The following is a 27,801-nucleotide window of genomic DNA, read 5'->3' as shown; positions in this document are numbered from 1 at the left end:
TAAAAAAACAGAAAATTCCAGGATGCCTCTTAACAAACTCATAACACTTTGATCATTCTGGATTTGCTATGTCCTTACTGATGGAGGAAAATCAGCCCTTGAATTTCATGTGACTGCGATTCTGTTCTTATTATTTTTATGGAATTACCTACAAAAATAAGCCAGTTGTTCATCAATTCAATAAGCCATGTGGGTGTGTCCATGGGAGACCCAGATTTTTACAATGTAATGGACGCAGAATAATTCCAGATCCATTTTGTTTGAAAACGTATATCTTCAAACACTGCACAAGTTATACTCTGTGAAATAAGCCAGCCACCTGGTCACACAATAATCAGGTGCTGCTTACTTGCTAATGACAGGGAAAGAGGTCATTCAACCCATCAAGTCCTTGCTAGTTCCAGCAGAGCAATCCCATCAGTCCCATTCCCCAGATCCATCTTTTCCTTGTGGCCCTGCAACTTATTCTCTTTCACATACTTATCAACTCCCTTTTTCTGCCACTTAGCTACACCAAGCAGTGAGTTACAGTAACTAATTAATCTTCCTGCACACCTCCAGGCAGTGGGAGGAAATCAGAGCCCCCTGGGGAAATGAGAATGACCACAGGGAGAACATGCAAACTCCACATAGCACCGAAGGTCAGGATTGAACATAGGTCCCTGGAGCTGCGAGGCAGCAGCACCATCTGCTGTGCAACTATGACACCCAATGGAGTAAGAGGTGTATGGTGCACAGAATCCATGTTTATCACCAGATAGGCATATACTGGGATTAATTTTACCACAAACTTTAATGGTCCAATTTGCTAACTCTATAGTTCTGTAAAAATGCAACTTTTTGTTCTATGTTGATTATTTTCTTAACTGCATAAATTCCCATTATGTGCAATTATTAATCTGCAAAAAGAACTGCACTGCCGCATACATCTGGGGCAAAAATAAACTGGGTTCTCCTTTTTTCCAGATATGTTCTAATATTGAAGGCATGAAGGGCTTTCTATGTACTTGGCCTTGCCCTTTGCTAGTTATTTTGGGAACAGCTGAATATTTCTAAGCATTAGCAATGAAAAGAGGAAATCTTTAAAAGTGTGTAAATAACACATTATATATGTACACATACAATTATGTTTAGAGCATTGCAGTGCTTAAACATATACAGACAATACATTTAATTCTATGCATATTCCAGTCCATATCAGCTCCCCTAACACAAAGGTCTTTTAGAGGGTAAAATGTTCGAATGGTGACAGATGTCCTTTCATGTATATTTCCCTCCTCGCAGTAGACAATGTGCCAAATCTGGGTTCAAACCTCCCACTCAGTGTGTGGAATGACTTCAGGGAAATGCGTAGCAGTCAACATAAGACTTACCCACCTTATCTGACTCAGAAAGGTCACCTCCATCATGGTCAAACGGAAGGCACTAATTAAGCAAGGGAGCCTGTTAAACAATGAGGAAAAGTGAATGGGCAGATTTATCAGCTCCATCACTTCTTTTAGCAGTATATAGTTGTCTCCGGGTTGACCCCACAGAGTTCATGAGCTGGACAAATTAATCAGTGTTGTGCTTTATTACTAAAATCAAGGATGTGTTTTATATTCTCAAGTTGAATCATTTCCAGTGCTGTTCTTTGTTGCATTTGATTTAACAAGCACCAAATGAGGAAGAAGATCAGTCTCCTTCAGTCATTGTTTGCAGAAAAACATCAATCAGGAATATGTTCTCATATATCGCATTTTAATTCATCTTGTATGTTTGCAAAATACTGCAAAATTCCACTATTTGTAACATAATGATTGCCAGTTTTGTGCTAATTTCATTAACTCTTAGTCCTTTGGTTGGTGAGTATTTGTGAAAAACAAGTCAGGCAGGATCGTTGTTTTGAATCATTATTTATTGATCCTGGTGGACAATGTCCACTTGTGGAATCAGTGGGGAGAGGATGAGGCTTGATTGTAAACATATTTCACAATGGGAACAGTTTGCTCAATCTCACAGTGTGAATTTAGTTCAACAGCTTACCATAGTGTGACTGTAATCATACTACAGCCGAAGTTGATGTAATGGACTAGGTGGGACTTGGGGTCATATTCCAGGCTGGCTGTAACCCTGTTATGTTGGCATGGTTACCATTGTTCATTCATACTCCTACAGATACCATAGGGATGTTTTGTGAGGCCCTGCCTTTGTCTTGTCTGTGCATTGGAGTGTCAGATAATAAGTAGGTGATGTAGCTCTATTTCTAATTCAGGCTGACATTCAGGCAAGACTCCATGCAATATTACCAATATATTCTCTGGCAACAAATTAAAATCCTTTCAACTTTTGGATCCTGCTGGTCTGAAAACACTAATTTAGATTTGAGGATGATTCAAATGACTGTCTCGTAAGCTCAGTGAAGTGACCACTTTTGAAATGCGAATCAAACGCCAAGAATAGGATTTATGATCCATAGAATGTGCCTTTGTATCCAAAGCCCATCTGAATTCCAGATGCAAGGCAGGACTTACTTGGTAATGAACCAGAGAAGGGGAATCTTGTCTGACTTGCTCCTACACATGCCAATTCAAGGGATGGCTATCAATGGCAAAATTTTGAATTGTAACCTTTTTGGACTTGCTTGACTCAGAGTAGAAACAGCAATAACATTCCTCATTGCTGTAACTCAGTCACAATTGAATTATAATGAAGTCAGGATAATGTCCTATGTCAGTAATTGTGTCACCATATTTGGTAAGTTAGTAAATTGATTTATTATTTTCACTGAGCTGCAGTGAAAAACTTTATTTTGCATGCCGTCTATACAGATCATTTCATCATATCAGTACTGTCACGAGCCAGGTTGGTACTTGGTGAGTGTCCCTTTAAGGCACCTGGACAGTAGTGTAGTAGTGTATGTGTGTGGCTTTACCTGACTACTGCGAGTGAAAAAAAAGCGACTATAGCTGGAACGTGCTGGCAATTGCACAGATGGAGAGCGAGAGAGAGAGAGAGAGAGAGAGCCAGAGAGAATTGGTAGCACTGACTGCCAGTTTCTATATCTACAAGTGAATCACAATCGTTGCGATTGTCACTATACAATCCATGTATGGATTTTTGGAGCAATCTTTGTCGTTAACCTGTACCAGGAATCAGCTATACCTGTGAGCGGCCACGTATTGATCAAAGTGGGTATCTCTGACTAAAAGCAAGAGTTCTTTGGTGATTGAGATGTCGCATTGTTCCATCGTGGAACTTGTGGATTTCGTAAACTTCTCTCTATTTTCTCTACATTCTAACGTGGATTTCATGAGCCTTTGCTCATTGTTTTGCTTCATGACTTGCTGAACTGAACTTTGAGAACTGTTCCTAGACTTGGGGTTTGGGAACTTGCCACACACACACTTAGAGTTTATTTTGGGGTCAATGTCTAACATCTAATGTTTTTATTTTCTCTTATTATTACAAGTAGTTATTAATAAATAGTTTCTAACAATAAACATAGTTCATTGTGTTTCTATTGTTGCTGGTACGTAACAGTACATCAAGATCGTATGAGGGAAAAACAATAACAGAATGCAGAATATAGTGTTACAGTTACAGAGAAAGTGCAGTGCAGGTAGACAATATGGTGCAAGGCCATGACGAGGTAGATTGTGAGGTCAAGAGTCCATCTTAACATACAAGAGGTCCATTCAATAGTCTAGTAACAGCGGGATAGAAGCTGCCCATGACACTGGTGTTTCTATTTGAGAAGGAGCGGCAAACTGGGAAAAGTCATTCATATTGACATTTCCCTCAGAGTATTTTGTAAGTCTCAAGAAACCACAGCAATTCAATTCAGCAAAATAGGTGCTACTCCTGCAAGTACTCCTGGGAATTCTAGTAGGCAGGATATCCACACTGTCTCAACCCGAATGGATCGAGGCGGAAATCCACCTCTAGGATCTTCTCCAAACAAACAGCTTTCCATCCACAAGAGAGCAAGAGGAAATGGAAATCCTGCTACACAGGTTCCATTTTATGCCTGGATTTGACAGATTAGAAATGGAAAAGAAAATGGCAGCATCACCCATGCAATATTTTTATTGTCATTAGATATCAGAGCAGAATCTTCACAACAAGATATTTTTCTAAGACTTTATGGTTTGGAGAGAAAAAAAAACTTTTGACATCCATTGAAGTGATAAGAAAGGTTCAGACAAGAGAAGGGACCAGAAGACCCATTACACAAGTTAATATTGATTACAGGCCAAGATATGGAAAGATATTACAAAGAGCTCACAGATTTGTGTCCACTTATGTCAATGAAGTCACTAACAATTTGTACATACTAACTGGTGAATTTTGATACTCTTGATATACATCACTGTTAATTTTAGAATGGCTAGTTAAGTCAGAGGGAAAAGGAGACTGTTGCTCAAGGCACGAGATAACCAGTTGGACATGAGCTGAATCCTAATTTATAGGAAAGAAGTGAAGTAACATGACTTGACAGTGTAAATCAGAGAGGAGACACGAGACTGCAGATGCTGCAATCTGGACCAACATACAAAAAGCTGGAGGAACTCAGCAGGTCAGGAAGCATCTGTGGAGGGAAATGGACAGTCGACATTTCAGGTTGAGACCCTTCATCTGAACTGGTCTAAATCAAAATTAGTTTTCTCCTGACCTAGCAAAATCCATCATGAAACCATTCTATAGATTTTTTTTTGTTATCCCTTATATTAATAAATAAATGTGCCCACACAAAAGGACTTCTGCAAATAGGGTCTTTTGTACTTACAAATGTTACATTCCTCCCAATAGACAACAATGTGGTTGATGCTACGTCTATTTATATCCAGTTGGATGCAAACTTTCTGAATGTCCCACTGGCAAGCTCACAGAATTATGGTTTCCATGGAAAATTGAAACAATCCACAAAGTACCTGCAGAATCACAAAATGCCTTGAAATAAATTAGTATCTTTGTAACAGTAGCATGTACACTGTCCAAGTGATTAATTTATGAAAAAGAGCAGTGGTCTTAGTATTGACTCCTGTGGGAACACAACAGCACTTTCTCTGCCAGTTTGAGAAGCAATTAATCACCAATCGTTTCTGCTTTCTGTCTGTTCACGAGTTTTATATCTATGTACCTGCTATCCCTTTAATCACATGCACTTCAATTTTGCGAAAAAGTCCATTAGTGGAACTTCATCAAATGGCTTCCAAAAGGCACATATCAGCCTTACCATCTTCATCAATTCTCAGGGGGAAGAAACATTGAGCGATAATTATCCCAAGCAGAACACCTGGAACAGAAGTCATTGGTAATTGCCATAATATGGATTAATAAATAAAATCCAGAACAGATTTGTCAATTATACTTGACTAATCTGATTGATTTCTTTCGGGAAGTAACGGCACAGATTGTGTGATCATTATTGTGCTCATGGTTTTCCAAAAGCAATTTAATACTCCTGGTTTATCCCTCTTCAAGCAATTTCCAAACCCCTATCACTCACCACATCCATCCCCACACACATACATATAAGCAAAGACACACACACACACACACACACACGCATGCACGCATGCACGCACGCACACACACACACACAATCCACCACCACCATCACTCCACTCTTTCTAGACAGGGGTGGTAACATTTGTAATCTACCACTCCTCTGGCACTGCAGAAATTGTCTCCTCATCCACACTTATCTCCAATCAACATCTCTGAAACAAATTATCTGGGAGACACGAGAGAGCAGATGCTGGAATCTGGAGCAAGACAAAAAGCACTGAGGGAAATTCAGTGGGTCAGGCAGCATCTATGGAGGGAAATGGACAGTTGACGTTTTGGGCTGAGATTCTTTATCTGGACTGGAAAGAAAGGGATAGATAGCCAATAGAAAAAGCAAGAGAATCACATCTGGGAGAATCACATTGTTGTGTGCGGGAACTGGTTATTGCAAACTATTTGTTATATTTCCAATGTTTAAGCTGTAACCACACTTTTAAAGTACATCACTGGCTGTAAAATGACTTAGGATGTTCTGAAAAATGTGTTTTGGAGTTGCAAACCTTCTTTCTGTTTTCTCTACTCTGAGAGAACCTATATATTGATAGACGATTGGGAGATTGAGCCCACAGCTTGCTGTTTCTAACTTTATTTCCCTCACCAATCTAGAGCTGAAACTAGAGCATAAATTGAAAATCCAAAGGACCACACATTAATTGTTTATCCACAATATTTTCTGAACAGTGGGCAGAACACTTAAAAAAAATAATTGCTGCAAAAGAGCAACCACAATTATCCACAGGAGCTGAAAGTTCAAAGAGAATAACAGCAAACGACACGGTTTATAAATACATGCATTATACAGCAACTACCTGTCAGTCTTGGTGTGACTCCAGTGCATTTATTTTGTCTGAAATCCCCTTTTTATTCAAGCGCTGTCCATAAGAAAAGCTCATTAATTTCCTGCTGGTCTCTCTGTCTCGTTTATGACGTTGTGAAACAGCACTGACATGTAAAAAGGCTTTTGCATTTGTATTAACCTGTCTAATTTGTCAGGTAATTTAAGACCATATTTGCTCAAAGATGTGAAAAAATCCTTCTCCTAATGACAGTAATCTTTGGCAATGTTACATATCACACAGGGCTGATCAGTCGGCCTTTGAGAGTCAGCAGATGAATGACAAATAGCTTCCTCAAAATTACCCAGGAAATGACAGGTAAACATATATTTTTAATGTTTTGCCTGATAGCGCACAGTTTGGGTTTGTTATTTTTTTCTTGTTCATGTTATGTGTAAACTCTGCAAGAGACTGCTTCAAGGCAGAGGGGACAATAAATAGAAGTTATGAAGCCTTCACATTTCCTGGAATGAAATATCTGTGCCTAGGGTTTTGCGTGCAGGTTTTAGAATATTCAAACCAGAAAAAGCAAGGACTTTGAAGGTCAGAGCTGTCATTTAGAAAAAAAATGCAGAACACAACTCGAAATTGTAGCTGTCACTTGTCTCCTATCTGCCGCCTATCGACATTACCCGTGAATCCTACACAGATTGTACATCTACATCAATAACAAAGTCAGTGAAATGAAATCTGTGGGCAGCAGTATCCTGTGAGAGGACACTCTGCCGAGAGGAAGACGGAGGCGGAGAAGAGCGGTTTGAAGTACAACAGCTTTGTTACTTTTGGCAGCTGCCTCTCAGCTCGACTTTCTAGTGCAGTTTTATCTCAGCCACTAACATCTACCTTAACCTTTATTCCTATCCCTAGTCAGATCCTATTTTTCGGTCGTGGCTGCGATTGATGTAGCTCAGTTTCTTTATAAACATCTCCCCTTTGCAGACTCAGAGATGTAAGTTGTCCTGTTCAATTAACCAACCTGCTGACACAGTCCTTTACTTAATTAATGTAAATGCAGCATCACATTTACAAACACATAATTCATCCTCTTGGCTTGGAATGCATTAGAGTGCGAGTCTCTGGGCAGTATTTCTTTCCAGTTCTAGTTATTTTGGCCTTACAGTTAACACATGAAAACTTAGCTTTAAACAAAATGGCATTCTTTTAAAAATTAGTAAAGCTTTGCATTTATATATTACCTTCCATGATCTCAGCTAATTATGTACTTTTAAAATGTAACCACTATTATAATACTGGAAACTCAGCTAAGTTTGCACACAACAAGTTCCCACAATATGCAATATAAAGTTAACCAGGTAATAAGGGTAGAAATTAAACTTTGTATATTCACTAAACATTGTCATGGTGAGTGCACATTGAACTGTGCTTCTAAAATTTAGTTCCAATGATTTCAATAAAAATAAATTTCAAGAGAGGAGTTCAGCACGTCTACATTATGACATGTCATAGTCATAGAGTCATACAACACAGAAACAGGCCCTTCAGCCCATCTGTTCCATTACCGACCAAGATGCCCATCTAAGCTAGTCCCCTTTGCTCGTATTCCTCTAAACCTTTCCTATCCATGTACCTGTCCAAGTGCCTTTTAAATGTTAATGTACCTGCCTCAACCACTTCCTCTGGCAACTCATTCCATATACTGACCACCCTCTAGGTGGAAAAGGTTGCCCCTCAAGTTCCTATTAAATCTCTCCCAACTCATCTTAAGCCTGCACCCTCTGGTTCTTGATTCCCTATCCCTGGGAAAAAGAGCTTTTCCCCACTTTCCTGAATATTTAGCAGGCCACCTAACTGGGCATTAAGGTAACATGCAGCATACAATAAGGGCACCAAATAGGCTAAGTTTTTGTGCATTAACCAAAATGCATTTAGCATAAAAGCAGGGGGCAATGTGTTTTGGTGAGAATTGATTGAAGCAGGTTCACTGTTGGTTGAGGAATTAGAATTGATCAAGGCACTGAACAGAACTCCCTTACAATTCTTTGAAATAATGCCATGAGAGCTTTTACATTCATTCTATCAGACAAAATGTTTAATGTATCACAAACACTTAACAGGCAGCATGCAGTTTAACCAGGCAAAGAAACTATCATTAACAGACATCACATCACGGTATGCTGCCTCACAGCACCAGAGACCTGGTCTCAATCCTGACCTTGGGTGCTGTCTGTGTGGAGTCTGCACGTTCTCTCTACAACTTCCTGGGTTTTCTCTGAGTGCTCTGGTTTCCTCCCACATCCCAAAGATGTGCAGGTTGGCAGGTTAATTGGCTGCTGGAAATTGCCCCAAAGGTGTAGGTGAGTCGTTGAATCTGGGGGTAGGCAATGGAAAATAAAAAAACAAAAGACTTTTGAAGATGGTCCAGGGATAAGGAATTTCAAGGAGAGAGTTGCACTGCAGAGCATGGTGTCATTGGAGAAAAGGAGGTTGAGGAGATTTGGTCATGGTGTAGAAGAATGTGACTGATTCAAACTTCTAGGTTAAAGACATAAAGGGGCTATGAGGAAAAATATTTTAACGCAAAGAGTGGTTATGATCTGGAACTCACTTCCCATTAAGGTAATTGAAACAGAGCCAATCAGGGGTTTCAAAAGCAAATTGGAGAGAGAATAATTTGCAGGGCCATGAGGAAAGAACAGAAGACAGGGACTAACAAGATTGCTCTGCTAGGAGCCAGCATTGGCTAAATAGGCCAAATGTCATCTTTCTGTGCAGAGGTTCTGGACAGGAGATTTCACCATTTTTTCATGGAGCAGAGAGTTGCTGATGTGAGAAACACATCAGAAAATCCATTGTAAGTGCGTATAGTAAATAATAGCATTGTTCTGAATGCATCCTCCTAATATTCAAACATCTCTGGATGGTGGGGAAATGTATGGATGAGTGAGCACATGACAAAGCCATGAAATGCCAAACTGACAATCAAACACTTGTAGTACCTGCCCCATTATCCACTGCCAGTGAATAATAGAGTACCAAAACAAATGTCATCCTTAGCTCTGTCTGGTCAGCTGGAGTTCAGCTTCACACCCTTTAAGAACAGAATGAATATACGTAGCCAAAAGTAATTATACTGCCACACTGGATGTTAGACCATTGAGCTTGAGTATCCAATGTCTGGATCAGCAGTAGACTCAATGCTAAGATTATACTTGTTATCTAATACAATACAAGTGAAAATGGCACAAAGTCAATAACTTGAAGTTGTAACAGGCTTAACGTGTGCTATGCTTTGTCGCTTAGATTTCCTTTTACAGGTATTTGTTGTGAGTCAAAACTGTGATCTCTCCTGATACTCACCAACAGGATGGTTAAAGATCTTGCTTGATTGAGTTTCCATCTCCCTTCATCCTATCAAGGAAAGTGAAGGAAGTGGAACGAACAGTGCCAAATGTGCTCTCTGACTAGGGGTCAACGAGGACCAGGTGGGCAACAGTAAGAAGATAACAATGTTATTATTGCAGCATCCTGGCATGACAATTAAGTAACTGACACTGTCATTCTGTATCTATACATTAAACAGTTACGTGAGGCTTAATTCCGGACATAAGGGTACAAAACCAGCCCTAGTACCGTCCATTTTTTGATTACTATTAGGCACCTTAGGACTCTAAGAGATACCAGCAGCATGCACATGTCCTTCGCACATGAATGCCATATTGGTAAAAAGGATTAATATGAGCACATTTAACTTAGTTATAGAGTAATACAGCACAGAAACAGGCCCTTCGGCCCACCATATCCATGCCGACCTTTTCGTCCATCTACACCAATCCCATTTGCCCACATTAGATCCATATCCTTCAATGCCTTACCTTATACAAGTGTCTGTCTGAATACCTCTTACATGTAGTGTCTGTATCTGGTCCCACCAGCTCCTCTGGCAGTGTGTTCCAGATATCAACCACACTGTAAAAAAAGTTCCCCTCAGATCCTCTTTAAAAGTCTTTCTTCTTGTTTTTGATACCCCTACATTGGGAAAAAGATACTGATTATCCACCCTGTGTCTCTCATAATTTTATATACCAGGTCACCCCTCAGCCACCTTTCCTTCAGATTAAACAAGCCCAGCCTATCCAATCTCTCCCCATAACTAAAGTCTTCCAATCCAGACAACATTCTGGTGAATCTCCTTTGCACTCTCCACAGCACAATCACATCCTTCCTATAGTGTGGCAACCAGAACTTCACATATGACTCCAAGTGAAGCCTAACTAGTGTTTTGTAAAGTTGCAACATAATCTCCCAACTTTTATATTCTATTACCCAAGCATTGCCATGTGCCTTCTTCACCACCCTTTGCCACTTTCAGGGAATTATGATCCTGAATCCCAAGTTCCCTCTGTTCATCCACTTTCCATAAAACCCTACCACTTACTGTATTCATCCTACCCCTATTTGACTTCCCAAAACGTATCACCTCGTACTTTTTGGGATTAAATTTCATCTGCCGATGCTCTACCCAACTTTCTATCTGATCTCTATCCTGCTGTAGCCTTTGATAACCTTCCTCACGACCCATAACACCTTAATTTTTTGTGTCATCCAAAATCTCACTAATTATACCTTCAACATTCACATCTAAATTGTTAATATATATCACACACAACAAAGGTCCCAGCAACGATCCCTATAGTACACCACTGGTCAAAGACTTTCAATCAGAAAAGCACCCTTCCACCACTGCCTTGTGTCACCAAGCCAATTTTGGATCCAATTAGCCAGGCCGTGTGCCTTTAGCAGGCAGTCCCAGATGGAAATGAGCTGAAACTCATCATGTTTATAAGATAAGATAAGATATCTTTATTAGTCACATGTACATCAAAACACACAGTGAAATGCATCTTTTGCATAGAGTGTTCTGGGGGCAGCCCGCAAGTGTCACCATACTTCCAGGGCCAACATAGCATGCCCACAACTTCCTAACCCATATGCCTTTGGAATGTGGGAAGAAACCGGAGCACCCGGAGGAAACCCATGCAGACCTGGGGAGAATGTACAAACTCCTTACAGACAGTGGCCAGAATTGAACCGGGTCGCTGGCTCTGTAATAACGTTACGCTAACTGCTACACTACTCATTGGAACAGTGCAGGAGCCACAGACCAATAGATCAGAGCAGAAGAGGAATGTAAATTAAAGTACCAGGCAACAGAAATCTCAAGTTTGCTACTGCAGTCTTAATGAAGGTGCTCCACAAAGCAATCACCTCATCTATTTTTGGTTTAGTCAATGCAGAGGAGACCATATCATGAGCTCTGAATGCAATATACTAGATTGGAAGAATGGAACGCTTGACTTAATTAATGCAGTAAAACATTACTGAGCAAGTCGCAACTTTGTGGTCAGACAAAATCTGACACTATGTCACGAAAGAGATTTAAGGACAGACAACCAAAAGTTTGGCCAGAGAAATAAGTTTTAGCAAGGCAGAGAGGGAGGTTGAAAGTTAGAGAGAATGAGGGAAGGGGTTCCAGAGAGTGAAACAAACCAAAATATTTCACCTTTGGGAGTTAGCAGAGAGCAGGAATTTTAGACTTCCCATTATTGTTTGAAGTTTGTATACAGCGATTGAAAAGCTGAGTTAACTGTAATGTTTTGAGCCAGAATTAATGGAACATGGGATTTCTGACAGGCAGGCAGTAGAAGCAATTGTGTTCCAGCAACAATATAAGTCTGTGCTGCCTTTGGTGGAAACCTTTTCAACTACCAAAACTGCAAAAACTAAAATTGGAATTTCACCAAGACATGTCAACATCTATTTTATGTAACTTAAAATACACTGGTACATATTTCAGTTTGTGCTGTTTGGGCACTGGCCTCATTAGCTGGGAGCGGATGTTAATGTACATCCTCTGGTTTGAATCTATCGAAATTAACAGATGGATAATCATGGGCCTGGGCACCTGATTTCATGATACCTGCTCCCAGTCGCTGAAGGTTTAAATCAGGACTGTGCAAATGGTCAGTAATTATCATACTATGCAACTGGATGCTATAGAATAGTGATGTGACAATGAATTTAAGTGATAATAAAGCATTATGAATGCTATATTAACAGTTAATGCACATATATTTATAACAAGAGCAAGTGCATTTATTAATTTCTTTCTGCAACTCCCTCTCTACTTGCTGACATTGCCTCCTTGATGGGTTACAGGTCCATGGAGTGAGCTTATTCTCTGGTACCTCACCGAACAACAGACAGGTTAGTCACTCATGGCATTCTTCACAGTTGAGCACATCTCTTGATTATCCAGCAGAAATTGTTGGATTAGGATTGAAAGCTGGAGTGCTGGTCAGATTTCTTGTTCCATTTCATACGAACATAAGAAATTGGTGCAGGACTGCTCTATGTGTCCCCTCGAGTCTGCCCTTCAATAAGTTGATCTAATGCCTATGCCTTATATCACTGATCCCTCTATAGTCCAACATTCTATCAATGAATATATTCAAAAATCTGGCCTCCAAAGATACCAAAAATTCACGACTATCTGAAAGAAGTTCCGATCTGTCTAAGATTGACCATTTATTCTGAAACAGCGCTCCCTATTTCTAGATTCCCTTACAAGGGGAAATATCCTTTCAACTTTTGCCCTTCAAACCTTCTTCAAGTCTTCACATTTTCAATAAGATCACCTCTCATTCTTCTAAATTCCAGTGAGTAACCCAGCCTGCTCATTCATTACCCATCAGACAGCTCCTTCATCCCTGGAATCAACCTGTGAAACTTCTTTTAACTAACTCCACTACAGGTATATCCATCTTTAAATAAAGAGATCTAAACTCTACCCAGTACTCCAGGCGTGGTCTTGCCAAAGCCCTGTAAAATCTTTGCAGAACATCCCTGGGATTTCTGAGCTATTGAGGCCAGTTTTAGAGCCTGCCTTGCTGAGGCTCAGATCAGTTAACTCACTACAGATTGTAGGTTGTTTCTGAGACTCATCCAGTCAGTAAGTCATTGTGACATAAAGCAATATCACCCATTTCATTCCACCATAAGGGAGACAAGTATACAATAGACTCATCTCTTTTATAGAATGCTTAAAATAGACAAATATTTATGAAAAACATGCTCACAGTAGTTTCAATTTCCCACATTACATTACCTGCACCTCATTTAACTAAAAGTACAACATGTTTAATAAAAAGCAACATAATTTATGAATCACTTTTCTGAGTTATTTTTCATCCCCATTCTAGAAACCAGAAGGTAACCATGTAACAAAATTAGATCCTGAATGAAGACTGCAATAGCAAGAGTGTGTGGGAGCATATGCAATTTTGTGTGTGTGTGTGTATGAATTTTCTTCAAAAGTGCCATTGATGTCACAGTGGAAATAAAATAGTTGAATATTGGTTTGTGGCAACCTTAATGACCATGGATCTATTTACGGAGAGAGTTAATTGATGGCATTCAAAGCATTCATAAAAATTATAGGTCTTTAAACTTATCCACTATACATATCGTCACAGTGAATTCTTGTATGAAAATAGATGATATTTCCTTATCTGAAGTCATTTCCTTCTCACTAATTGAAAGCTCCATTGGATCTGGGATTCCAAGATTTGTTCAGAAAACCAGAGGAAAAGATGGCTGATAAACCTGCTAATTATTTGGCAGTAAATTGTCAACACCCAACAAGGTACACCTAGAACCTACCTGGAAGAGTCTCCTACTACCTTGGGCTTGTGCTGATCTGAGAATACTACCCTTCATCCAATTGTGTGAAGCCACCCTAATAAATTTACAACAAGACAGAAAGAATACTGAACGTTATGTTCCATCATGCCTTTCCATATCTAAAGTTGGCAAACTGCTAGTTTCTACATGCAGCCAAAACCCTCATCCAGCCATTTGTGTCAACAGACTTGACTATTCCAGCATTCTCCTGTCCAGTCTTTTAACATCTGCTTTCTATAAATCTGAGTTCATAGAAACCCTGCTTCTTATATCCACACCATCCATCACCTCTGCACTGCTTAAGTGATATTGGCTTCCAAGGTCGGCAGTGCTTCCATTTTGGAATTCTATCCTTGTTTACAAGTCCCTCCCTCAGGTCTATCTTTCTGTCTCTGTGATCTACCCCAGTGCTCCAGCCAGCCAAAGTCTCAAGGGTCTCAAACACTGGCAATTCTTCTTGAGATCCTTCCCCAAATATCTCTGCCATTCTATTTCTCCTTTAAAAAGCAACATTTAAAGTACATTTGGACAGGTTTAGAGGCACATGGGCCAAATGCAGGCAAATGGGATTAGCTCAGGTCGACAGCTTAGTTGTCATGGACAAATTGGGCCGAAGGGCCTGTTTCCATGCCATATGACTCTATGCCTCTTTGGCTCTAAGCTCCTTAAAATGTGCCTCTTAATCCTCCTACTGTCTCTTTTTGTTGTTCAGTGTCAAATTTTGTTGCTACTCCCTCTGTGAAATGGTTTGGAACATGTTCCTATAAGAATAATATGTGGTGTGAAAAAACAAACTGTGAAAGTGGGTCCTTTAGACATTGCTGTTAAATGCCCCATACCTGAATTCCAAAGACTGAAGTTCCCTGGATATTGAGCTTGTACATCATATTGGTGAAAGCTCATGAGGAATGAAGATTGGGCCTATTCTTGATGACTATACGACTATCAAGCCTCTTTCTCAGCAAACCTACACTAATCAGATTTTATTCTCCCCACATTCCCATCAATACTTCTCCAGATTCAACCACTTCCCTACACACCAGGGGCAAGCTACAGTGGCTAATTAACCTACCAAACCTGCACATTTTTGGGATACGGGAGGAAGCTGGAGCACCTTGAGGGAAACCCATGCCGTGGCAGAGAAACTGCAAGCTCCATGCAGACAACACCAGAGGTCAGGTCTGAACCTGCTTCACTGGAGCTGTGAGGCAGCAACTTTACTAGCTTGACCACTAATATCTAATCAAGCGAGTAAATTTAAATGTGGGATAATGTCATGTAGGTGACAAAAAAATCAGCTGCCTAGTTTGCATCATTCCTCATTTTTAATTTCTCCTGTTGTCTGATTCTGAATCAATCTCTGTCTTTCTACCCACAAGTCAGAGCCTGGTTAATAATTGCATCAGTGTACGACTGAAAATCTTTTTCTCTCTCCTCCACACGGCACATTCTTATATCCTTTGTATCCCCTTCAGCAAATATTGCCACAGACTCTGTCTTAACAGCTGCTGGTTTATTTGATATGCTTGGTGGACGCAATCACCTATGTGTCATACTTCATTCTCAGTTAATTTGTATCTTAATGATAGTAATTACAGTGGAAACAGCGACAGTGAACTCCACCTATACTGCTTTTATCACCAGCTACAAATGGGATCCAGAAGCGGAAGAGTTAAATGTGAACCTGCCTAACAAGTTTAATTTCCGAAACCTTAGTTCCTTTTAAAAAAGGATCTGAATGAGAACAGCCCGCACTCCAGTTCTGGTCAGTGGGAGCAGACAGGATTGTTTTACTGCATTTTCCTGGAAATGATTTAGTCAGTTAAGTTTCTTGGCAATGCATTTTCTTCTGTCAAAAATCCTAGCTTCAAAACCTTCTAAGAAATGGAATTAATTCCCGTTTACTTTCGCTGGTTGATGCAGCCAGACCAGGTCTTGAACTCAGCATCCGTCCCCTCTCTGTGACAGGTTCACAGCTGTGAGAAGAAGCTCACTGAGGCCGTTCTAATGTTAGGTGGATCTGTCTGTCACCAAGCTGCATCCACAGCAGTAAACAAGGACTGTCATCAGCAAGCAAGAGCGCCTGGGAGGGAATCAAGCTGTGGGGCCTACACACCACCTCAGTCCTCTCAGAGTGCCATTGACATCATTGTTCACTGCAAGTGGTTTGAATGTGATGTGGGAGCTTGGGAGGGTTCAATTTCTTTGTTGGATCAGACAGAATGAATGAACACAACCACCACAGTGTGACTCATGTGAAATGTGAATGAGAATTATTCTATTTTGAAAGATTGCAGACAACAAAGAGCCTGATTAAATGTGATTACAGTAGGGATGTACAAACATGCTGAGTCACCCCACAGTGATAATAATGATGATGAAATAAATTTGCAGAGTCTGCAGCCTGGGTAAGAAGGACTGAGTGTTTTTACGGCTTGCGTCTTTCCTGCTTAACCGGTACGGACCTCTGACCATACACTTGCTGAGGAAAAATGTCAAACTGATCTTACGGTAGCATGTGAGCGTGGGATGATGCATCGACCAGAGAGGAAACGAACAGCAAGAAAACTTGCTGGGCCTGTTTTCCAAAATGATGGGGAATTTTTGGTTAGTGAAAAGGTACCAGTTGCAGCCATGTTATGTGATGTTAGGGTCATGGAGTTAGTTAGGGATACATGGAAGCAGACTCTTTGACCCACCTCATCTGCACTGACTATCAAGTCCCCATCTTTGCACTAATCATACACTAATCCCCATATTCCTATCAATTTCCCCAGATTCTACCACTCACCTCCACACTAGAGGCAATTTATGGTAACCAGTTATTCTACCAACCTACACATCTTTCAAATTTGGGAGAAAACCAGAGTACTTGGAGGAAACCCACACAATCACAGAAAGAACATGCAAACTCTCCACTGATAGCACCAGAAGTCAGGATTGAACCCAGTCGCTGAAGCTGTGAGGCAACAGCTCTACAAGCTGCACCACTGTGTCATCCATACCTTCACAAAGTCCAAGAAAAGATGAAGCTTTTGTATCTTTTTTTTGTGCCTGTGATCATTTGGACATCTGGTGGAAATTACATTACCCTCATGCATCTGATGCAGTTGAAAGCACATCACTGAGTATCTGTTTGTTCTTCAGGACACTTCTGCAGATGATCTTAGCTGAATTAATTAGCCATACCCACTCTTTATAAAGGAAGAAGATCAAAAGTTACTGTTGGCGATGAGAAAAGGCAAATGCATTTAATGGCATTCCTCCCATTGCTGTTTTAATGGAGGCAATCTACATTTTAAATAGGTGAACACCCCAAAAAATAGAGAACTGAAGAATTTCACAATTTATGAAGCACTTGATCTAGTTTCCAATAAATAAAATTGATGACGAGTGTAACCGTGGATCAAGGAAACTTATCAAGTTCACTCAGTCAAATAAATTTATTATCAGATAATTCTAAATTGATATTAATCTCTGCCACATTTTGTTAACCATTTTAGGCCAAAATTTCTCTCTCCTGCAACATGTTGCGGTTCCTGAGCTGTTGTACTTGGTTGTTGATAGCTATCCTGTACTTTGCCCAAGTTGACATCCTTCATTTGGAACCTCGACCTCAAAATAAATCCCCAGGGTCTCTGCCTGGCAGAATTCGCCTTCTAGATCCCAACAGCAAAACAAAAGGGTGCTGGGGATGTCCACTTAGAGCGTAAAACATAGAACAATTACAGCACAATTCAGGCCCTTCGGCCCACAAAGCTGTGCCAAACATGTCCCTACGCTAGAAATTACTAGGCTTACCCATAGCCCTCTATTTTACTCTATTTTTTTTCCACTTCTGTTGGGTTCACTAAGAACTCCAAAATCTAATCTTCTGACCCACTCCAACTGCACCCCTCCTTCACCCCTCCAATCAGGAACTAACATTGCTCTGCCTCAGAAGCCGTACATGTTGACAAAATGGAGTGGAACCAAGTAACACATTCTCTGCATTTAAACTAGCTCTGTAGTAAGTTTTGTTCATTAGAATGTGGTTCTTTCTAAAAATATGGACATACTGGGGGTTAAGTTGCTGGACTGGAATCAAGAGGCCTAGAGACACAGGAGACTGCAGATACTGGAATCTGCAGCAACACAAAAGGCTCGACCCAAAATATTGACTGTCTATTTCCCTCCATAGATGCTGCCTGACCCACTGAGTTCCTCCAGCACCTTTTATGTTAATCAAGAGGCCAGGTTCATTGGTAGGGAGGCATAAGTTTGAATCTTCCCAGAGAAGGTGGGAAATTTTAATTCAAGTATTTAAATGAATCAGGATCAGTAATGGTGACCATGTAAAAGCTGGATTGTTGTTAAAAACCCAATTGGTTCATTAATCTCTGGGATAAGGAAGTTTTCCATTTTTATAAAATGTAGGCTCAATGTAAATACAGACCACCCCATATCACCTTCTTAATTAGCCTTGGAAACCAATCACGTCATAGGGCAATTTGGAATGCCCATTAAATGCCGACTGCAAATACACATGCTGTAAAGGAATTAAACAGAAAATCAAATTGTCACAGCCATTTATTTCAGTTGCCACTCCAACAGCATCTCCTCAAGCTGTGGCCTCTACCACCAAGAAGGCAAAGGCAACAGGGGAGTTTCCAGGATTTGTACCCAGTGACAATGAGGGACTTACAGTATATTTCCAAGTGTGCGCCTTGGAGGAGACCCAAGGAACCAATGCAATGGCACATTGCAAGTACCTTCTTTCAGAAGGCTTCAGTGGCTCAAGAAAGCCGCCGTCTCAAGGGCAGTTATGAGGGTGATAGATGTGGCCTTGCCAGCAGTGGTCACCTCCAGTAAAACAAAAAAAATATAATTCAGATTTTGTTTCCTGTATTGACTCCTGCAATTTGTTTCACTGAAGTAACAAATGCTAATGAAATCATGAGGAGGAATTGGCCAGCAGACGTACTCAGCTACATTAATGGCAAGCGGAATTATTATTACCAGAAATTGCTTCTGGCCTGAGGTAGCGTGTGTCACTCATTTTCAGGCTCAATAGTCCCCTTGAGCCAGATTCTCTGATATTGTCATCAGCACTCAGTCTAAACAAAAATCAATACAAATCGACCAAGATTTTATATCCAAGCCTTAAACACGAGCAAATTCAGCTCGTGGGAGGGCAAGAGTACAGAAAGATCATGCCTTGCACATCTTTGGGATGAGAATGTAAACCCAGGTTCTGCCTTCCATCTCAGGGGCTTGTTAAAGATCCCAGCGTGGGGATTCTGGCCAGTCAAGCTGTTTGGAGCATTCATTTCCGGCATCACTGGAGCAGCTGTCACTGAGCCATGGTCAGTAGATGGATTGAAACAGAGAGTCATAACAGCATGGAAGCAGGCCTTTCGGCCCATTGTGTCTGTGCTGGCCATCAAGTACCTATCCATACTAATCCCATTGTCCATTGACTGAGTTTTGGAGATTATGGTCCAGGTTCTTATTATCCTAGAAATGACAGAAGATAATGGCTTTCACATACCTAATTCTACTTCTCACATCAAACCTGCTTTCATTCACAAGTTGCAGATGGCAGACTTTTTCACCGCACTCCCTCTCCTTACCACAGTCCAACCTCTGTGCCTTTCTGCATTCAGATCACCAGGTGGTAGTGGAAGGGCAAGTGAATGGTGAAGGTGAAGATGCCAGATTAACACTGTGCTCCACTAGTGATTCTGTAAAAATTAAAGGTTCAGTTTAAAGGTAGAGTTTTGCTCTCCACACCAAGTCACGTGGCCAACCAGTGAAGCCGATGTCATCAAGTAGCCATGCTTTGGCTTCTGATGGCCTGGCAGAGTGCTGCAGATTGAAAGCACAATGACTATAGTTGGGTGTGAAAGAAAGAATAAAAGGAAATGCTGAAATACTCTGCAGGTCAAGTAGTATCTCTGGAGATAGAACCAATGTTAACAATTCCGAACTGGAAAAGAGAGAAAACAAGTGTGTTTAAAACTGAGCATCCGGTTAAGATGTATCACAGCTTGGTATGGCAACTGCTCTGCCCAAAACCGCAAGAAGTCACAGAGAGTTGTGTACACAGCTCAATCCATCACAGAAACTAACCTCTCCTGCATCGACTCTGTCTACACTTCCCACTGCCTCAGGAAAGCATTATCAAAGACCCCTCCCACCCTGGTCATTCTCTCTTCTCCCTCTTCCAGTCAGGCATAAGATACAAAAGCTTGAAACAAGCACCACCAGGCTAAAGGACACCTTCTATCCCATTGTTATGAGTCTCTTGAAGGAACCTCTTGTATGATAAAGATGAACTCTTGATCTCTCAGTCCACCTCACCATAGCCCTTGCACCTTATTTGTCTACCTGCACTGTACGTTCTCTGTAACTTTAACACTATATTCCACATTCTGTTACCACTTTTTCCCCTTTGTACTACCTCAAGATACTTATGTTTTGGAATGATCTGTATACAGGGAATGCAAAACAAAGTTTTTCACTGTGTATCAGTACATGTGCTAATAATAAACCAATTACCAATTGTGGAGAGAGGGAGGGGTGAATGGGACAAAGGGGATGTCTGTGATGCGATGAAGGTATCCAGGTCACACAAAAGCTGGTAGTGCTGTTGAGCAGCGGATGATTAATGTTTGTTAACCTGATCTGATCTGTCTGTAGGAATGTTGGGAGAGGGAGAGGAATAAGAGGAAGAGAAAGATATTACAAGTGGGCGATACAAAACAGCAGCTGATGGCAGTCTGAAATAAAGGAAGATGCTGGAAGTACTTGGCAGAGTGGTTGCCATCTACAGAGGGGGAAAAGAAAGCTGAGTTAATATTGCAGGTTGATGACCTTATGTTGGAACTGACTGCTCATCTGAAATTGTTGAATACAATCAGGTGTCCCAAGGGCTACAATATGCCAAGACAGAAGATGCTGTTCCTTAAGCTTATGTTGAGGTTCATTGGAACAGTGAAAGAAGTCCAAGACAAGAGAAGTTAAAATAGAGAATTAAAGTGAAAGGCAACTCAAGCTCAGGGGTACCAATTCCAGGTTTCTGCAAAGTAGCCACCCAATCTACATTTGTACCTGTCACTTACCTGGCTAATGTACCTCCTGGAGTCACATTTTAATGAGTGGGTTGAGGGTTTGTTGCAGTATATCTCAAAGGTGTTGTACGATGTCTTCAATCCAATATGCATGGAGTTAATGCCAACTGATGTCAGGAGGATGACTGTAGTCCTAGCAGACAGCTTTCCATCTGCTGCTCCCCAGCAAGAGAGAAATGTAGACACAAGAGACTGCAGATGCTGGAATCTGGAGCAAAAACCAGCTTCTGGAGGAACTCAGCAGGTCAGGAAGCATCTGTGGAGGGAAATGGACAGTCGACATTTCGGGTCGAGACCATTCATCTGGATTCAGAGGGAAATGTAGTTAGCTTTCTTTGAGAATGTCATTGACTCCCTTATACAACTGAGGACGGTAAATAGTTGGCTTTTGCAAATTTTGCTAGCTGCAGCCTGGAAAGACCCTGGTGCACAAAATTTCATGGGTAGGGTGATCATAGCAGCCAATGACAATGCAGTTCACACCCTGCTCTGTAGTTATTTCTTGTCCTGTTGGCAGATTTCAGAGAGGGCACTGTAACTGAAGCACAGGCATATCACACCACACTCTTTGCCAAGATTGGGCAGGAGATTCATTCTACCTTCAAGCGGCTTGTATTTCTCTCTGTAATCCTCTGCTCATTCTCCCGGTTGATTTCTGCTTCTTCAATGATTTCTTTGGCTATATTTGGGTTGTCAGCCTATTTATCTGCCTAACAATAAGTTGGTATTGGTATTGGTTTATTATTGTCACTTGTACTGAGGTACAGTGAAAAACTTGTCTTACAAACAGATCTTACAGGACAATTCATTACACAGTGCAGTTACATCAAGTTAGAACAGACTGCATTGATGTAGTACAGGTAAAAAAAACAATAACAGTACAGAGTAAAGTGTCACAGCTACAGAGAAAGTGCAGTGCAATAAGGTGCAAGGTCACAACAAGGTAGATCGTGAGGTCTTGAGGTCACAGGTCATAGTCCATCTCATTGTATAAGGGAACTGTTGTAAATAAGTTGTAGATAAGTCAAATTCCTTCAGCCAAAGAATTGAAGATGAAGTCATTGTTTTGAGCTCCCAGCATAAACTCCATTCCCTTATCATTGACTACCATCCCCAACTTCAGCTATTCATCAGGCTGAGTCAGGTAATGGGACATCTGATCACCCTAATGAATTTAAACTGACCACATTCTATCCATTTCTAAGATTCAGTAACAGCAGCTGCCCTGACCTGCTGAAACCCTTTTACCACATCTCGCTTCAACTTTTCTTATACCATCCTTTCCAGTTTTCCATTTTCACCCTTCAAATCTACATGCTGTTTCCTGTCTCATAATGAATCCAACTGGCTCATTGCTCCCAGTATACATTAACAACACTGCCATTTTTTACACCCAATGCAGCGATTGTAAAATCTTTATCTTCAACTTCATGGCTTTGCCCCAAGCTGTTTCTGTAAGCTCCTCCAACCTATAGAAAATATATTAAATTCCTCACCTGTCTCCTTCATTCCTATTACTCTTGTATTCTGTGCACCCCCACCCCCTTCTCTCCAACCCACACTTGTGGCAGATACTTTAACTGTCATCGCACCTAGCAAGCTTCAGCAGTGTGGCAAGTTCAGGAATTTGTTCAGCGTGGGAAGAAGGTGTTTTTATGTGCCATGGATATTTGTGATTTGTGGAAGCTTCAGGCAGTAAACATGAATATTTCATTTCCTGCTCTGTGCATTAGTGTGTTAGCTTTCTGCAGACTAAAAGTTATATAGGCTATCAGTAGGTAAATTAATTATTTAAAAACAAATTAAAAATCAAGCGAAAGGAAACTTCAGTTCAGTGAATATTTTAAGTAAGACTTGATAAGGGCAGATAATGTCTTGCAACTGCAGTATGTGGGAGCTTATGCAGACCAGTCACATCAGCATTAAGATTTTACATCTGAGGCACTTTGGCTCAGAGTTAGAGCTGGAGGCGAAGGATCAGACAGTGTGAGTATCTAGACAGGGTAACCTCAGCAGTTTGATCCAGGAAGTAGTTAAGATGTGACTTTCAATCAGTAGCTATGGGGATCCAGGATCCAATGATTCAGTAACAACAAGCTTTGACCTTGTACTGTACACTTGCTGCCTGTAAACAAAGCTGTGAAGGGACATTGGCAATTTGACTATGGTACCTGGTGCAAGAAAGCAAACTGAGGAAATCAAAATGATAGATACAGTATATTCAGGGAGATGGATACTGATCTCTGTAGTGGTGACCAAGAGTCATAAAGGCTGTTTTGCCTGCCCAATGTCACGGTAAGGGACTTCACCTGGGGGTTGGAAAAAAACTTGGAATGGAAGCAGGAGAATGTGGCTGTTGCAGTCCTTACAGGAACCAAAATCATTGCTAGAACTAAGTAAAATGTTCTGCTGAAAGACCTTGAAGAATTGGGGACCAAATTAAAATCCAAAATCTCAAAGGTAATAAACTCAAATTTTTGCCTGAACTTTTTGCTGGTACTGATACATTGATACTGATTTCAATGGATCAGTGAGCTAAATTGTAGCTCAATGAGTGTAGTGTGAAGAAGATGTTTCGATTCATTTGTCATGAGCACCAATATGGGGGAAGAGAGAGCATGTCCATTGGGACCAAATCCATGTAGACCAGCTGGAACCTATATTCTGCGAGTTACTTGCCAGGGCTTCAGGCTAATAAAGGAGGCAGGGTTCAAGTGAGGGAAAGATTGTAGATTTAAAGGGAAAGGATGAGGCTATAAAGTGAAGTTCCAATTTGGATAATGTTAAGCCAAGTGAGACAAGCGTACTTGGTAAGAAAGGATGAGCAAAATGAAACAGGAGTCCAGAGTGGAATGGTAGAGCAGTGGCAAGGAATGAGCTTTGCAGAGAAGAACAGGAAATAGTTTCAGTATGGGTGGAGATAAGAGATAACAAGGGACGAAAAAAAGTACATTTGGAGTAGTTTATAGATTCCTTAAGAACAGCAGCACAATTATTCATGAAATCAGAAGACCTTGTAGTGAAGGTAATACTATATTTCCAGGGGTGTCAGATTAATTGAGCAAATCAAATAAGCAAAAAGAATTTGGAAAATGCATTCATAGCATGTATTCAGGCAGTTTTCTGGAACAATGTTAATTAATGATCTATAAGATAGGATATCTTTATCAGTCACATGTACATCGAAATGCACCTTTTGTGTAGAGTGTTCTGGGGGCAGCCCACAAGTGTCGCCACGCTTCCGGCACCAACGTAGTATGCCCACAACTTCCTAACCCGTACGTCTTTGGAATGTGGTAGAAAACCGGACCATCCAGAGGAAACCCACGCAGACACGGGGAGAACATACAAACTCCTTACAGACAGTAGCCGGAATTGAACCCAGGTCACTGGTGCCGTAATAACGTTACGCTAACCATGACACTACTGTGCCTCTACAGAATAGTGATCACAATATGATGGCACTTTGCAAGTAGTTTGAGAGAGGCCCTGATTAGTCAGAAGCTAAAGTTTTGGAAAACCAAGCCAATTATGTAGGTGTGGAGGGTAAAGTAGCTAAGGTAAGTTGGAAACTTCAATTAACAGTCAGATAAATAATGTCAAGCAGTTAAGCTAATTCAAAATTCCCAAAACAATGTACATTCCTCTGAGGAATAAAAGAAATCCACAAGATCCATCTATGGCAAACTAAGGAGATTAAGGATAATATTTTATTAAAGGGAGAGAAAAAAACAGACTCTATAGCAGCTAATAAAACTGCTGGAGGAACTCAATGGGTTAGGCAGCATCTGTAGAGGCAGAGGGATGGCTGACATTTCTTAATGCAGAGTCTCAACCTGAAAAGTTGACTTTCCCTCTGCCTCCACAGATGCTGCCTGACCTGCTGAGTTTCTCCAGCAGTTTATTTTGAGCTCCAAATTCCAGCATCAGCAGTCTCTTGTGTCTCTCTAGTGCAACTAACCTGATATATAAAATGCTGGATTCCATCATAAAGGACATGTTAATAGAATTCTCCAAAAATCATAATATATTAATGCAAAGAAAACACCGTTTCCATAGAACCATAGAACTATAGAACCATACAGCACAAAACAGGCCCTTCGGCCCACCGTGTTGTGCCGTCCATCAGACCACCCTCACACTACCTAACCCCTTCCTCCCGCATATCCCACTATCTCACGTTCCTCCATATGCCTATCCAACAAGCTCTTGAACCTGTTCAATGTATCTGCCTCCACCACCACCCCAGGCAGTGCATTCCATGCACCAACCACTCTTTGGATGAAAAACCTCCCTCTGACATCTCCCCTGAACCTCCCACCCATAACCTTAAAGCCATGACCTCTCATCTTGAGCATTGGTGCCCTGGGAAGGAGGCACTGACTGTCTACTCTATCTATTCCTCTCAATATTTTATATACCTCTATCATGTCTCCTCTCATCCTCCTCCTTTCCAGTGAATAAAGCCCTAGCACCTTAAGCCTCTCCTCATATTCAATACTCTCCAATCCAGGCAGCATCCTGGTAAATCTCCTCTGCACCCTCTCCAATGCCTCCAGATCCTTCCTATAATGAGGCGACCAGAACTGAACACAGTACCCTAAGTGTGGCCTAACTAGAGTTTTGTAAAGCTGCAAAGAGAGAAAGTTTTGTAAAGCTACAAAGACTTCAGAAAGAGAAGTCTTGGTAAGATTATACAGAACTTTGGTGAGGCTCAATTTGAAGAAATATCACATTATTATCTTTCATATTATCTTTGCCTAAGAATCAATGTAGAGTGGGTTCAACAGATTGATCCCTGGGATGAGATGTTGTCCAATGAGAAGAGATTGAGTAACTTTGGCCTGTTCTCCCTAGAAGTTAGCAGAATGAGAGAGGTGATCTCATTGACATCTCTCAACCCCCTGAAAAGGGTCAATAGTGTAGATATGGGGAGGCTATCTCTGCTGGACGCAGGGCAGGGGAAGGAGGGAGCAGAGCCCAAAACCAAGGGGCATAGCCCCAGGATAAGAGGTCAGCCATTCATGGGATATCTTTATTATTAGTCACATGTACATCGAAACACACTGTGAAATGCATCTTTTGCGTAGAGCGTTCTGGGGGCAGCCCAAAAGTGTTGCCACGCTTCCGGCACCAACATAGCATGTCCACAACTTCCTAACCCGTGCATCTTTGGAATGTGGGAGGAAACCGGAGCACCCGGAGGAAATCCACGCAGACACACGGGGAGAACGTACAAACTCCTTACAGACAGTGGCCGGAATTGAACCTGGGTCACTGCAGCTGTAATAGCGTTACGCTAACCGCTACACTACCATTGCTAAATTTTTGGACACAAGGCAGAAACAGGTATTAGATAGCAAAAGGGAATTGAGGCACAAGATGAGTTGGTCTTACTGAATGGTGGAGCAAGATCAAGGGGCCACGAGGCCTACTCTTGCTTTTATTTCTTACATGACTTTTTTTTTTGCCTTTGCCATTCAGTTTCACCTGTCTCTTTTAATAAATGTTTTTAATCTCTATCTTTTCAAACAAGTTTTTGTTCATCACCTCAAACTCCTGGCTCAACTTATGCTCTTTTCTAATTTAAATTCTCATTAAGGGACATTGAAATGTTTCCCTGCATTAAATCGCTATAAAAATACAACTTGTTACTCGCTCTGACTAAATTGATTATTCCTCAATCAATCACAAATGTAAGTTATTTCACCATTACTATAGACAACAGCAATGTACAGCAAAGTACGTATAATGGTTTAAAAATGTCACATCTCTGTGCATTTGCTTACAAAACCATGTTTGCTGTTGCCACTTTTTTCTTGCACTTTCCTATTATAAGCTCCTATTTCCGCCTCTCATGGGATCTGCCAGTATCAACTTGTCGCATGAAATTAGACTTCTGCCAGTTGTTATGATGTAATGTCTCAGTTCTTTGCCTGTTGTGTTAACTAAGTCATTAACCTGTAAAAAATAAACGCTCTTCCTTAAAACAACAAAGGCATTTAATACGCATATTCAGTATTAGTGCTATAATCTCACTCGCCCAGGTTTCTGCATTATGCTTTTGGTTTATTTAACGTTGGCTGTACATTGGTTTTATTTGGTGCGCTTCCCTCCTTCAAGTGATAATTATTGTCTAGAAAATAATAAGTTTCCTACCCGTCTCCCAAATAAACATATAACAGAAATAAGACTGGATTAAATTAATCTTCCCACTTATCTCTCAGTGAAAAGTTGAGTGAAATTCAAACTATAACAACATACAGCACATTTAACGTGACAGTCTCAGTATGCTTCTCAGGAGAGATCTCAACATGTAGACCCATAAAAGAAGGTATGAGGATAGATGACTAATAGTTCATTCAAAGTGATATGTTTTATGGAGTGTGTAAGGGAAGAAAAAGATGTAAAGGGATTAAGGAAGGGAATTCCACAGCTCAGGGCTTGGGCATCTGAAGACACTCACCAATGAGATGAAATGTGGGGATTCAGAGAAACACAGAGATCTCACAGTTTATAGGCCTGGAGAAGATTACAGAGTTAGGAAGGACCAAGGTCATGAGGGATTTGAAAACAAGTGTGAGAATTTTAAATGAAAG

At 40.8% G+C, this 27,801-nt stretch overlaps 1 long non-coding RNA gene across 2 annotated transcripts in view; it reads left to right on the top strand.

Moving 5' to 3' along the window:
- Nucleotides 1-27,486, top strand: part of LOC127582377 (uncharacterized) — a 33,821-nt gene extending 6,335 nt beyond the window's left edge. The window contains exons 2-4 of one of the 2 annotated variants that reach the window (XR_007958107.1): nt 9,714-9,832; nt 12,567-12,614; nt 16,868-27,486. This is a non-coding gene — a long non-coding RNA (uncharacterized LOC127582377). Of the gene's footprint in view, nt 1-9,650; nt 9,833-12,566; nt 12,615-16,867 lie in introns of both variants that reach the window. The other variant, XR_007958108.1, reaches the window with a different exon arrangement.
- Nucleotides 27,487-27,801: the final 315 nt, after the last annotated feature.

Source organism: Pristis pectinata, chromosome 24 (assembly GCF_009764475.1).
Source record: "Pristis pectinata isolate sPriPec2 chromosome 24, sPriPec2.1.pri, whole genome shotgun sequence".
Classification (NCBI taxonomy): Eukaryota; Metazoa; Chordata; class Chondrichthyes; order Rhinopristiformes; family Pristidae; genus Pristis; species Pristis pectinata.
Note: the sequence above shows the minus strand (reverse complement) of the source record. Positions and strands in the feature narration are given on the sequence as shown.